General features: G+C 45.8%; 1 protein-coding gene and 1 long non-coding RNA gene across 3 annotated transcripts in view; one reads left to right on the forward strand and one right to left on the reverse strand.

The window, feature by feature from the left end:
• Positions 1-10,591: 10,591 nt before the first annotated feature.
• Positions 10,592-12,306, reverse strand: part of Cdnf (cerebral dopamine neurotrophic factor) — a 16,398-nt gene continuing 14,683 nt past the window's right edge. The window contains exons 4-5 of one of the 2 annotated variants that reach the window (XR_015640914.1): positions 10,980-12,306; positions 10,592-10,933 (exon numbers count right to left, since the gene is read on the reverse strand). The exon at positions 10,980-12,306 is cut by the window's right edge and continues 777 nt beyond it. The gene's annotated coding sequence lies outside the window, so the exon portion shown is untranslated. The other variant, XR_015640915.1, reaches the window with a different exon arrangement.
• The window catches only part of LOC134482747 (uncharacterized), a 3,007-nt gene continuing 2,218 nt past the window's right edge, over positions 11,518-12,306 (forward strand). The window contains exon 1 of the long non-coding RNA XR_015641882.1: positions 11,518-11,795. This is a non-coding gene — a long non-coding RNA (uncharacterized LOC134482747). The remainder of the gene's footprint in view (positions 11,796-12,306) is intronic.

Raw genomic sequence — 12,306 nt, forward strand, 5'->3', positions numbered from 1 at the left:
AACCTGGAGCTGTTTTATTTGGTTGAGCAACAAACCCCAGGAATCCTGCAGTCTCTATTTCCCGGTTCCACACACTCCCAGTGTTGAGGTTACAAAGAGCTCTTGTGCCTGGCTGTTCCATGGGTGTTGGGGACCCAAAAACTCAGGTCCTCGTGTTTGCATAGCAGGCTCTTTACTCCCTAGGCAACCTCCCCTCCCTGCTATTTAACATTTTCTAGAACACTTATCCTTTAAAATGTATGCTGCTATATTATATAACGGACTCAAAATCAGGATAGAAATCACCGAACGTCAGAGAAGGGAAGTTCTTTACACTTGAATTACTAAAGTATTCAAAAGTAATGAGAAGTCCAAGGTAAATGGAGCCTAGGCTCCTCCCCATGAATCCCCTCCCCAGCACTGAAATTGGCAAATCTCAATGTGTGTCTTCAACTTATTTCATTTTAGAAATCTACTTAAGTTCAAGACTTTATTTTTTCAAAGCTCTGTTTCTGGTTTTAATTATGGGGGTGTGAGGGTATTTGCATGCAAGTGCTTGTACAGGATCCCCTGGAGCTGGAATTACAGGGGTGTATGACCTGGGGCCAGTGGGGCCTGACCTTGGGTGCTCTGTGAGAGCAGTCAATATGTGTCCTTAACTGCTTAGCCATCTCTCCAGACTCTGCTTTAGACTGGGAAATCTTTGTTAGCCTCCGGGGAACAAGCCTTGGCACCTACCAACTTTTTTAAACCTGAGACCGTTCCTACCTCTGTTACAGAAGGCGAAGGCGCAAAACTACTCAACCATACTCATAATCAGCAGAACTAGAATCCGGGAAAACACGTCCGTGGGGCCTGTTGCTAAAGAACGCTGTCCTCTGACTCCTTAGGTATGTGATAGAGCATGGCTGCCAGATTGGGAACAGCAGTTTCTGCAGACACAGCGTTGCTCCATGTCATTTCTCGATGCTTCTGGGATTGGGAGAGCTCACCTGTCAAAGAGTTTAACATTCCAAACAAGGCGAGACTGAGTCAGTCATGAACGCAACACCATTACCCTGCCCAGAGACGAAACAGACCGGAGCCTCAGCAGTGCTGAGGCGATCGCCCAAAGCTTGGGCACCTCTCTTACAAAACTGACCGCACCTGGGAATCACGGGAAATACGTGGTACAGTTTACAGACGCCAAGGGAAAATAAGTTCGCGGTGTTTTTATGAGGCTTCTAAATGAAGGGATGCCCTAGGATCGTTCACGACGCCATCATCAAAGAGTCCAGATCACTGGAGTTGGATGTTTATAAATGTCACGGCCACAACCCTGGTTCCTTTTAAGCCATACATGGTAGCCACCTTAAACATATCTTAAACATATCAAATTATCCCCTACTCCCCACGGTAGCCCGACAACACAAAATGGATTGTGAGAAGAAGTAAGCTCAGGGTTGGGTGTCCCAGAAGGTGAGGGTGGAGAGGGAGGCTATGGGAGGAAGGTGAGGGTGGACAGGGAGGCTATGGGAGGAAGGTGAGGGTGGACAGGGAGGCTATGGGAGGAAGGTGAGGGTGGACAGGGAGGCTATGGGAGGAAGGTGAGGGTGGAGAGGGAGGCTATGGGAGGAAGGTGAGGGTGGACAGGGAGGCTATGGGAGGAAGGTGAGGGTGGACAGGGAGGCTATGGGAGGAAGGTGAGGGTGGACAGGGAGGCTATGGGAGGAAGGTGAGGGTGGACAGGGAGGCTATGGGAGGAAGGTGAGGGTGGACAGGGAGGCTATGGGAGGAGTTGGGGGTAAATATGATCACGTTATCTTTTATGAGACTCTCGAAGAATTGCTAAGAAATATCTTTTAAAGTCAAGTTATCTATCATTATCCTTGCAGCCTGGGGAAAACACTCCATGGGAGTCAACTTTAATGACCAGCCAAAGCCATCACATTTAGTCAATGAAATTTCTCACGAAGGCTTAAGCTTAAAACCAAGACGTTAAAAGGGCGGTCAACTGCAATGACCAGCCAAAGCCGTTTCATTTAGTCAATGAAATTTCTCACGAAGGCTTAGGCTTAAAACCAAGATGTTGAAAGGGCGTTTGGCCAAAGTGAATCATACCACAGATACTCCTTGTTTGCTCCTAGCACTATATTGAGAATTTTTCTTCCCTCCAGTAAGTATAGTTAGATAGAAGTCATTGGTGCTACTATTTTAAAAAGAAAGAAAGCCAATCCTTTTATTTTCTAGCAATGTAAACAAGTAGGGGGTGGGGGAGGAACCTTCAAGTTGAAACAATTGACTTCTTTTTCTTTGAGATAGAGCCATGCTTTGCAGCTCTGGCTGACCTCCCATTCGTGATCCTCCTGCCTCAGCTTCTCACACATGTACTCCTGCATCTGCCCTATTACCTACTACGTTTGCTGCCTCATAGAAAAAAGTAAGAGAAAGGGGGATGGGGAGTGGCTAGGTGGTTGCTTGCTCTGGGAGAAGGTCAGAGTTCAGTTCCCAGCACCCATAGGAGAGAGCTCACAACCACTATAACTCCAGCGCCAGGGGACCCGATGCCCTCTTCTGGCCTCCAAGGGCACTGCACTCACATATACAAATAGTTAAAAATAAATATAAATATCTAAAGGAATAAAAGGGGAACAAGAGGGGGAAACTAGTTCTAATGAAGTTCACAAAGCACCACACTCTTATGTGATTGAATCTCAAGAGTGTTCTCGGAGACAGGTGCTAGTGAGGCAGTGAGGCTGGAGAACTACTGTGTGCAGTAGACAGATCCGTGAACTCGTTTCCTCATTCTCTGTGTTGTCGAGCCAACAGTTTGCCTAAGCTATCCTGGAGCTAACCTGATGCAATAGTGTCACAGAGGTGTGTAGGACAGAACTAAAGGGTGTTCCAGAAACATCGAGTCATCCCCTCCCCACCAAAAAAGACCATCACAAGGCATAGGTATGACATAGAGCACATTGTACTGCTGTTTATTGAATTCCAGCCTCGTCATGTCAAATCATCACAAGATACGGCCATGGTTGGAACTCACCACACTTTCATCTCACACTCTCTAAGGACCAGCAAAACCCCCTAAGGAAGGGTACCAGGCAGAGCTGGGTGTAGTGGGGCACGCTTGTAATCTCAGCACTGGGGAGGCTGAGGCAGGAGGATGGTAAGTCCAAACCTAGCCTGAGTCTCGTAACTAAAATTACAAGGAAGAAGAGAAGGGAGGAGGGTAGGAGGGAAAGAAGAGGGTACCATTCAGATTCAAATACTATCTACTGAGATACCTGTTTGATAATTGTGCTCAATTATTTATTTTGCTTATATCTTTCATTTAGTCTTCATAACTCCATAGTGTACATAATTACTAAATACATTCTTTTTTAGATTTATTTATTTATTTATTTATTTATTTATTTATTTATTTAATGTATGTCAGTACACTGTAGCTATCTTCAGACACACCAGAAGAGAGCATCGGATCCCATCACAGATGGTTGTGAGCCACCATGTGGTTGCTGAGAATTGAACTCAGGACCTTTGGAAGAGCAGTCAGTGCTCCTAATTGCTGAGCCATCTCTCCAGCCCAACGTTCTTAAGATACAACACCAACGGGCCAGAAAAGTAGGTTAACTTTTCTCCTCAGCTGGTACAACCAGCCAAATGCAGACCTAGAATTCGAACCCTGATTCACCTTTCTTCTCAACTTCTTGCTTTCCTCCGCAGCTTCAGATGTCCTGGAGGCTGAGGTCATGGTATGGTTTCCCTCACGGAATGAAAAGTCTAGGGATTACTAACAGTCAGAAAACCAACTGAGTCTGAGCCAGACTTAGAGTGCTTCCTGCACAAGGTCAAGGTGCAGTTGAACTTTCTGGGGGGTGTGGGGATGGGACATATATGGCCTGTGAAGGAGAAAGCAAAGAACCTCCTATTAGCTTAAGATATAAAAGACCAGAGGGACTGGGGTCGTGGCTCCAGGGCTGGGGAAATGGCTCCCTGGGTAAAAAGTACTTGCTTAGCTAGCATGAGGACCCGAATTCAAATCCCCGGCAACCACATTAAAGACAAACATGACTGTGTGTGCCTGCAACTACAGCACTGTGAGGGAGAAAGATGGGAGAATGTCTGTGGCATGTTGGCTGCCTGTCTATCTCCAGGTTCAATGAGAGAAACTGTGTCAAGGGAATACAGCAACGAGTGACAAATAGGACACCTGAGAAGGTCTTATGGCCTCCACGTGCACATGGGTGTACACATCCAAACACACACACACACACACACACACACACACACACACACACAAAGACTGGAGATATGTAAATGCAAATTTAGCCATCAGGGGAAGGGGGACCACATGAATTCCCCAGATCTACACAGGAATTTTGAGAAGACACCCAGCAGGGAGACGAGGTCCTAGTAGGAATCACATGGCTCAAGAGCCTTTGCAATGTATATATAGCTGCCCGGTGACTAAGAAGCTAACATTTGATCCGTTCTTTCCAAAATGGGCTTTTAAAAAATGCAAAAGGAAAATGAGTAGGAACCCAGTGAAGAGCATTTTCTGCAGCCGGCTCTCCACAGTGAAGCCTGAAAGACTATCTGAGGATGGGCACCAGAGGCTGACCAGAGAGTGTGGCTTGTAATAAGAGTGACATTCTGAGGGTGGGGCCTGCAAGGAGTGGGAGTGGCTGCTCCCTTCTTGGCTCTCATCACCTACACAGACAACCATACCTGATGAAGCTCTTAGGGGAGGGAAAGTAACGTGGTGAATGTTTCCTCTGGAGCTATCTGATGCTGAAGCTTCTCAGAATGCTATGAAAAGCAGGCCAGACACCCGAATCCCTGGCTTTCTGGTGGCCCCAAGTACTTTTCAATGTCTAGACGCCTGTGGAAAATGGGAAATGGGAAATGGGAGTTTTTATAGAGTGCCCAATATGCTATTTAATGATTGAGACTCACTTAGGCCAGAGTTTCCATAGAAATGCCATCTGTCACTCAACAATCATCACCTTAGTCCCCTATTCCAAAAAGTTCTGATAGCCGTAAGTCCCTTTGTAGATCTCACCTGAATTCTTCCAGTGACACTGTCTGGCCTGGACATACAGAAGGTGTTACAGGATGCTGGTCAAGCCACTAACAGGGGAAATTATCCATAGTAGTATATGCGCCAGGGTTATAACATTTACCTAGCATGGTGAGCCCCTGAGTTCCATTTCTAGAACTTATATATCACTACTTATATGAAATATACTATTTTTTTTTTTGGTTCTTTTTTTCAGAGCTGGGGACTGAACCCAGGGCCTTGCGCTTCCTAGGCAAGTGCTCTACCACTGAGCTAAATCCCCAACCCCAAAATATACTATTTATAAACTTAAAAAAATGTTTTTGAGTTCCCAGAACATGTGTCTGCAGAGATCTCGGGGCTGGCCTGCAGGACTGTGTGTTGCCTCTCTGTGAATTTTCATCTTGGGTCTCGATGGGGGTGAATCCATCTATGACCCAGAGTGGTCATTGTCACCTTTCTTAGAATCGCCATGGAAGGACACCTCTGGCAGTGTCCATGGGGGATTCCCGGGAAGGTTTAACAGGACAGAGAAGACCCACCTTGAACGTGAGTGGCATCATCCTATGGGCAAGGGTCTCAGGCAGAAGAATGAGTAAGGGTGCTGAGAGTAAACTTCCACCTTCCAGACAGCGGGTGCCATTTGACCACTCACCTCAGAGTCCTTCCACCGTGCCTTCCCCATCGAGATGGACTGCACCCTTAAACTGTAGCCAAAATAGATCCTTCCTTTAAGCTGCTTTTGTCGAGAATTTTGTCACAGATACGAAACAGGTAACTGTTGCTCTCAGTGTAGACAGCTAAACCAAGGATCTTAATGAGTGGGTGTTTGCCCACAGAAAGTGCACCACACAGTATCCCAAGTGCGTTAGCTTTTAAGGTCAACCATCAAACTTTAGGAGAGCCAAGCCGCTCAGATGAGCTTCACACACTAGGTCTCCTCCTCCCTAGGAGGCAGATGCCACCATTTCAGGCAGAGTACAGAGTACTTAGGACAGTGATTGCCCAAGCTCAGCATCACACTGGAATCACCTAGGCGGCTTTAATAATATTGACACTTACTATTCTCTCTCTCTCTCTCTCTCTCTCTCTCTCTCTCTCTCTCTCTCCCCCTCCCCCCTAATCCAAAGACCGAAAGGAACTACTCTAGGGTGCAGCCAGTACTGGGGACTACTAATTATCTCCAGGTACCTCTAATATATAGCAGAAGGTAAAAAAAATCTGCACTTAAAGCATATGCCTTAAGTCCATACCTTTCACTTACAATTAATGGTCCGTCCTTGTCAACTACCATGTTGGTTTTGTCGCACTTTTATATGTGTGTAGTGTGCATGAGAGCATGTGCTCATTTGCATATGCGTGGGCACATGTGGATGTGTATGAGAATGCATGTGGAGATCCAAGTGGGTGGCAAGAATCATCTTCAATCTTTTTTTCTATCCTATTAATCAAGACAGAATCTAGACTAGCTACCCAGCTTGCTCTAGAGCTCCCTGTGTCCACCTCTGAAGACGGACTTACAGGAGGGCCCACACTCATAACCACATTTACATGGGCTCTGGGGATCTGAACTCCACTCCTCGTGATGTACACACTTTAACCAGTGAGGCATCTCCTTGGCCCCAGCTACTGTATTAAAAATGCTGCTTTATCAGTCCTACAATCTACCAGAAAGAGTGATAGACTGAGGCCCAGCCAGGCCGACCCAATCACAATTCTCCACGTTTTTATCAGTGAAAAGGCTACAAAGCACCTTTTAACAATATCAACTGTCATAACTGGGTTTCTACTGCTGTGATAAAATGCTAACTGAAAGCAATGTATGGAGGGAAAAGTTTATTTTGGCTTACAGTTTATAGTTACCATTGAGAGAAGTCAAGGCAGGAACTTGAGCAGAGACCTAGAGGAGTGACACTTACTGGCCTGTTCCTTCTGGCTTGCTCAGCCTGCTCTTTTACACACTCCAGGACCACCTGCCCAGGGGTGGTGCCAGCTACATTGAGCTGGACCCTCACACATCAATCATTAATCAAGAAAATGCCCCATCATCTTATATCTGGGCCCATCTTACATAGGCAGTGTCTCCATCAAGGTTCTCTCTTCTCAGATGACCGTAGCTTATGTCAAGTTGAAAGAAGAAGAAAGGGGAGGAGGAGGAAGGAAGAAGGAAAGAAGGAACGAAGGGAGAAGGAGAAGGAGAAGGAGAAGAAGAAGGAGGAGGAGGAGGAGGAGGAGGAGGAGAAGGGGAAGGGGAAGGGGAAAAAGGAGGAAAAAGGAAGAGGAGGAAGGAGGAGGTAGAAGGAGGAAGAAGAGGAGGACAACATATCTAGACATTTTCTATTGACCTTTATTTTAGGTTGTTTTATATGTGTGTGTGTCTGTGAAATAATAACTTGATCTCCTAATTCTAGAATTTTTGATATTACAAATTTGATGCCCACACTCTAAAAGAAAAAAAAGATAGGTAGTAAGAAAAAATATAGTTTCTGTATTCAGAATGTTCATATGCCCAAGGAGATTTTTTTTAAACATTTATTTATTTATTATGTATACATCATACAGCTTTCTGCCTGCATGTATGCAACTACAGGCCAGAAGAGGGCACCAGACCTGATTATAGATGGTTGTGAGCCACCATGTGGTTGCTGGGAGTTGAACTCAGGACCTCAGGAAGAGCAGACAGTGCTCTTAATCACTGAGCCATCTCTCCAGCCCCCAAGGAGATTTTTCTTGGGTGGAATAATCTTTTCAATATATTTTTGAGAGGACAGCCACCAACCATGCTGTCTTTCAGATGGGAGTCTTGAAACGTCACAGATTTTGGGTGTCTGTTCTTACCTCTCACTCGTTTTTGAGGCAGGGTCTCTTTGTAGTTCCTCACTGCGAACTCCAGGTTAACGCTGCCTGGAGCTTCCCAGAATTCTCCTGTTTTCACTCTCATCTCACCTTAGCACAGCTGGAATTACAGATCCATACACATACCACCATTCTCAGCTTTATGTGGGTTCTGGGGATCCAAACCCGGGTCCTTACACTGTAGGACAAGTGCTTTACCCACTGAGCCAACTCCCTGGCTTCCACTCATTTGTTAGTTCAGAATTGTATTGGTTTTTTTTTTTCAGATTGTATACCTTCTACATCTTCTGTGTTTATATATTTTTCCTTGACACACATGGAAAATGCATACACAAACACACAATGAGAGAAGCAGCATATTAAAATGAAGATGAAACAGAAAAAGAATTCTCCTGCTCCCCCAAAAAAACAATAAAAGAAGCAAAGTTTTTGTCATCTACATGTATGAATGATTGAAATAGCCAGGAGAAGGATTACTTAGAGTAAATAACACGGAATTATAGCCTAGGATTTATGCTGCTCCGCAAACCTGCGTTGTGCTCACAAACTATTTCTCCCCTTCATCTCAGTGAAAATCTGATTCGATTTGGATAGCCAGGCTCTGAGCCGAGAGACATTACTTCCCCAGATCCCCGCAGCTGAGCTCAATGATTCAGTTCTGGTCGTTGGTGTAGAGGCAGCTCATGGAATGAGGGTGGGGCTGAGCTCAGGGAAGGCAGAGCACCTTCTGTAATGAGGGAGTTTATCAGCCAACTCAGACCTGGGGTCAGCAACAAAATCAACCGTCACTTGGATATAAGGAAACAACTTTAAGCTGAATCCTTGGGAGCAGTGTAGCCACCAAATTTACTCTGAATTTCCTTCTACTGGACTATTTTCACACAAAAGAATAAACTCTCTGCATTTCTGGTGTTCCTGATATATTTACATTCTATTAAAAACCTAACTGACTGAGGTTTAGGGGACAGCTCAGTCATTAAAGTCTTGACTCACAAGCTTGAGGGCCTGAGTTCAGATCTCCAAACCTGACATAAAGCCAAGCATGAATACACATGCCTATAGTCCCAGCCCTGGAAAGTAGAGGTAGGCAGAACCTGGGAGCTTACTGATCAACCAGCGGAGCTGTAAAGTACACGTTTCCGCTCCAGTGAGAAGCTCTGCCTCAGGGGATGAGGTGGAGACTTACAGAGCAGGACTCTTGGTCCACCTCCAACCACTGCGTGCAAGAACTCCGGCATGCATGTGTGCATGTGCGCACGGGGACACACACACACACACAGAGAGAGAGAGAGAGACAGACAGACAGACAGACAGACAGAGACAGAGAAACAGACAGACAGACAGAGACAGAGAGAGAAGCAGACAGACAGAGACAGACAGAGAGACAGAGACAGACAGACAGACAGAGAGAAACAGACAGACAGAGAGACAGAGACAGAGAGACACAGAGAGAAACAGACAGAGACAGAGAGAGAGACAGACAGAGACAGAGACAAAGACGGAGAGAGAGAGAGAGAGAGAGAGAGAGAGAGAGAGAGAGAGAGAGAGAAGATACTGAAGCCCTGCCACAGACTCACAGGATAAGAATACGCAGTGTAGTAAATGTTCCTACAGCTCATACAACCAACTTCAGGAGTTTGGGAAGCATTTGTATAAAAATCTCTTCGAGAAAAACAGATTACGACCAGCACTGAGTAGGGAGGAAGAGGAGGGGAAGGAAGAGGAGGAGGAAGAAGAGGAGGAGGAGACGACATCAGTGATTTGAATGGCCTACTAAGCAGTGTTCCCATTACCTACATTCCTGGGGGAAACAAATGACACAGAAATCGTACCTAATTTTGAAATCAGAGAGCTAAGATTATCTCCAAATGGCAAGTTTCCTGATGCGTTCAAAGTACGAAATAGAAACAGATGGTAGGGGTTTGAACAAGAGTGACCTCCTAAGGCTGGAGAGATGGCTCAGCGGTTAGGAGCACTGACTCCTCTTCCGGAGGTCCTGAGTTCAATTCCCATCAGCTACATGGTGGCTCACAGTCATCTACAATGGGATCAGATGCCCTCTTCTGGTGTATCTGGACACAGCAACAATGTGTTCATATACATAAAATAAATAAAAATAAATACTAAAAAAGAGAGAGAATGGCCTCCTAAGCTTATATACTTGAATGCTTAGTCATCAGGAATGACACTGTTTGAGAAGGATTTGGAGCTGTGCGGCCATCTCCAAATGTTGCCTGCATGTGGAGGTCTACCACATGTGTGCCTGGATCCTGTGGAGGTTAGAAGGTGTTGGAGCCTCTGGTTGTGAGCTGCCTTGTAGGTGCTGGGAATCCAATCTGGGCCATCCAGTAGAGCCAGTGCTCTTAACCACTGAGCCATCTCTCCAGTCCCATTTTGATATTGTTTTTTTAATACAACTCCCACATGGTGAGAAAACTCTAAATTCCAGAAACGATAGCTGCCATGGGCCGTTCGTCACACTGGGGCCTTTAGTCTCATTTCTCATTGTAGTCTCATTTGCACAACTTCTGTATCTCCTCGGGAACGACTACTCCTCTAACAAATTCACGTTTACCCCATTGCTTAGCTGAAAACGCATTCCCTTGCATCGTTTAGAAGATTGCCAGGTGAGTACGTTGGTTATTTAAATGAATAGTTGCTGTCTTAGTCAGGGTTTCTATTCCTACACAAACATCATGACCAAGAAGCAAGTTGGGGAGGAAAGGGTTTATCCAGCTTACACTTCCACATTGCTATTCATCACCAAAGGAAGTCAGGACTGGAACTCAAGCAGGTCAGGAAGCAGGAGCTAATGCAGAGGCCGTGGAGGGATGTTTCTTACTGGCTTGCTCCCCCTGGCTTGCTCAGCTTGCTTTCTTATAGAACCCAAGACCACCAGCCCAGGAATGGCACCACCCACAGTGGGCTGGGCCCTCCCACCCTTGATCACTGGTTGAGAAAATGCCTTACAGCTGGGTCTCATGGAGGCGTCTCCTCAAGGGAGGCTCCTTTCTCTGTGGTAACTCCAGCTTGTGTCAAGTTGACATGCAAAACCTTTCTCTGTGGTAACTCCAGCTTGTGTCAAGTTGTCATGCAAAACCAGCCAGTACAGTTGCTTTTAATCAATTAATTTTGGCTAATTTTCAAATAACTCCTACAACTTTTAATGAAATAGAATTGATACACAACAGAATCTAATTGTACTTCTATACCAATATGGCAATCATATCTGTCACCGACTGCCTTGACAGGAACAGTCCCATCACCCCAGAAAGTTCCGAGAGAATTCTTTCGTGAGTAGCTACACCCCGACCTGTGACACAAAGGCAACCACTTTAAGCATGTGCGTCCTCCTCATCTCCGGACAGAAAATGGAGCCGAAACATTGCTTCTTAAAGCTGATAGGCTAGCATGAGACACCGCAAGTGCGGTGTGTGCGTTCCCCCTGCCTGACGTGGGACAGGGAAGAAGGAAGGAGATTCTGACCCGGGGTTCACTTGGCAACTCAAGGCGGTTATAATTAGCCCAAGCATGGACATTTTGTAGATCGTTGATTTGTCCTCTTCCAATGAGTTTTCTTTACATGAGAAACGGGAACTTCTAGTCACAACGCGCAATGGTTAACTGCCAGTGTTAACTTGCTGGAATTTAGAATTGCCTAGGAGATGCACGCCCCTGGGCATGCGCAAGAGGTTTAACTGTAGAACGGAGACCCCACCCCGGATGTGGGTAGCAGCAGCCCTGTGCTGGGGTCCTCGACTGACAACACCTATCACAGCACCTGCTTTCACCTCTGCTTCTAGAATGTGGACATCTGCGACCACTGGCCTCACACTCCTGCTACCGTGATGAACTGTACTCTCATACCGTGAGCCAAGCGGAGCCCCCCCCCCCCAGCCTTGATTGTTTCTCTCAGGTATTTTGTCTCAAGAGTCTGTAACGTAATGAATGCTTCCCGGCCTTGCTGGGCCAAGGAAAGAAAATATTTAGAGTGATTTGCGGTTTTTGAAAATTCTATTTTTAAAGAACGAAATGGAACAGGGACTTTCGAGTTGTGTTAGGTGGTTTTCTGGGGTTGAAGTTGCACAGTGGATAACCCACAGTTTCTGATATCCCGGTCAGAACCCACAGTTTCTGATATCCCGGTCTAACGCATTCATTTTAAAAGCCTTTTCCAGAGAGATGTCTAACATCCCTTTCCTTCCTTCAAATGTATTATTCCATCCATTTCCGAAGCCCACTTGAGTCACTAATGATAAATCACATTGTCCTTCTGCCGTGCCTTGGATCTGAAATGTCCTCCAGTACCTTTTTCTGCTTGGTTTGGTTTAGTTCCGTTGGTTGGGTGGTTTTTGTTTGTCTGGGGTTTGGTATGTGTTTGTTTTTCAAGACAATGTTTCTCTGTGTGATCCTGGCTGCCCTAGACT

The sequence above is a fragment of the Rattus norvegicus genome, chromosome 17 (genome assembly GCF_021556685.1).
Source record: "Rattus norvegicus strain SHRSP/BbbUtx chromosome 17, alternate assembly SHRSP_T2T, whole genome shotgun sequence".
Lineage (NCBI taxonomy): Eukaryota > Metazoa > Chordata > Mammalia > Rodentia > Muridae > Rattus > Rattus norvegicus.